The sequence below is a fragment of the Salvelinus sp. IW2-2015 genome, unplaced genomic scaffold (assembly GCF_002910315.2).
Source record: "Salvelinus sp. IW2-2015 unplaced genomic scaffold, ASM291031v2 Un_scaffold2343, whole genome shotgun sequence".
Lineage (NCBI taxonomy): Eukaryota > Metazoa > Chordata > Actinopteri > Salmoniformes > Salmonidae > Salvelinus > Salvelinus sp. IW2-2015.
The window spans coordinates 147,983-150,146 of NW_019943668.1; the positions used below are offsets into that span (position 1 = coordinate 147,983).

Consider the following 2,164-nt stretch of genomic DNA (forward strand, 5'->3'; position numbering starts at 1 on the left):
TACCCTCAAACAGCTAACCATCAGAAATAGGCACCGATCAGCAGCAGAGTAATTATTATACAGACCCGAAAAAAAAGCTGTCAAATCCCCGCATCTGTAAAATATTTGGTCATCATATAAAACATTGTCTACTAAAACAATTTCTGAAAAATACAAATTTGGTGTAACAAAATGAAAGATAGCAAATGACAGACTAGGCATTCTTTGTTTGAATTTCTCCTGCCAAATATTATCCCGATGTATTAAGTGTATTTAACCGAAAACACAATATAGCTTATATTAGCAGCTATACCCTACAGGGTAGTATGCCAGAAACGACTAAGCCATTCCAGACAGCGAAAGTTGAAAAAAAAAAATGAGCTGAATTCGTTAACAAACCAAGCAAAATATCTAAATTTTTTGACTTTAACCTTGATTGAGCATGACCCCAACCGATCATTTCATTTTCCGCAATGTGATGACAGATCGTTCTCTATACAAAAGACCATTCAGGGTTATAGCATACACATTAAATGTTTTTGGTTACGAGAAATGTGCATATTTAGAGCTGAAATCAGTGGTTATCACATTGTCAACGTAGCAATCTTTTTCCCAGAATGTCCGGATATTTTTGCTGAACTGCTCACATACTGCTGACCAAAGAAATACTATTATAAAACATGACTGAAAAAAACCTGTTTGTGATAGGAAATGATAGATACCTAGTTCTTTAATGCAATCGCAGTGTGTAGTAATTCAAAAAAATAATCCTTCATTACGCATAAGGCTTGAGGTTTAGCGAGTACAAAACAATCGTACACAGTTCGATACAGCTGATATGAACTAGCATCATTCTAGTAAAATGGGTCCTACTTTTGAATGAGTTTTCATGCAGAATGTTGTACCAAGAGGTCCTTTGTCAAGAACGAATCGTTGTTTGGCATTTAGAACGTCTTTTTTTCCCTCTTGAATTAGTCAAAAAGCCGCGCTAGCGCAAGGTGTGCGCGAAGCCTCCCTGCTACCTGTAAAAAAGCAGACCAACGGCATACACGCCTAACGATCCCGAATCAAATTTTCAATGATGATCTAAAATAATAAAACTACATAATTGAGAAAAAACAAGCTGCAATGTAAAACTGATTTATAGCTCAAATATGCACATTTTTCGAACAAAGCATAGATTTATTGTATAACATGTTATAAGACTGTCATCTGATTAAGTTGTTTCTTGGTTAGTTTGGTTGGTTCTTGGTTAGTTAGGTTGGCTTTGTGCATGCTACCTGTGCTGTGAAAAATGTCTGTCCTTTTTTTGTATTTGGTGGTGAGCTAACATAAATATACGTGGTGTTTTCGCTGTAAAACATTTAAAAAATCGGACATGTTGGCTGGATTTGCTGTATTGGACTTGTTAATGTGTGAAAGTTAAATATTTAAAAAAAATATATTTTGAATTTCGCGCCCTGCACTTGAAGTGGCTGTTGTCATAAGTGTACCGAATAAGTTTTATAACTAACCCACGACTTCCGCCGAAGTCGGTACCTCTCCTTGTTCGGGTGGCGTTCGGCGGTYGACGTCACCGGCTTTCTAGCTTATCGCAGATCCACTTTTCATTTTCCATTTGKTTTGTCTTTGTTTTCTACACACCTGGTTTCTATTCCCCAATTACATGTTCATTATTTCACCCTCTGTTTTCCCCTATGTTTGTGTGCGTGTTTGTACATAATGTTAAGGTCGTTACTTGTTTGCTGGTATTGTTTGCTGGGTTCGTTATTACGCCCGTTATTTAAGAGTGACCGGTAATTTCACGCACCTTTAGTGTTTGTTTTATACTGGAGCTGTTGGTGGAATAAATTACCTTGTACACTCATCTCTGCTCTCCTGCGCCTGATTCCAGCACCAGTTACCCACAGCCTGACAAAGATAGACCACGGCCTGTTGTTTCCAATGGGAGCAAATTAATCATTCCACGAGAATTTATGCACCTCAGAAATAAAAGATTTGTCGGGGATTAGGAGCCCAAAGTAAAAAAACGACCCGCTTTAGCAACAGTTTTCACTTGGTTTAATGGCTGTATGTGGAAGACAGTGGTGCACTTCTGTTCTGATACTAGAACATGAAAACTGTATTTTTGTTACTTTCAGTACTTCTGTCAAAATGTTTCTTTTTTTGTTCTTATTTTAATATA

The 2,164-nt window shown here is 37.2% G+C and overlaps 1 pseudogene; it reads right to left on the reverse strand.

The window, feature by feature from the left end:
* Positions 1–1,847, reverse strand: part of LOC112073722 (butyrophilin subfamily 1 member A1-like) — a 4,612-nt pseudogene extending 2,765 nt beyond the window's left edge.
* Positions 1,848–2,164: the final 317 nt, after the last annotated feature.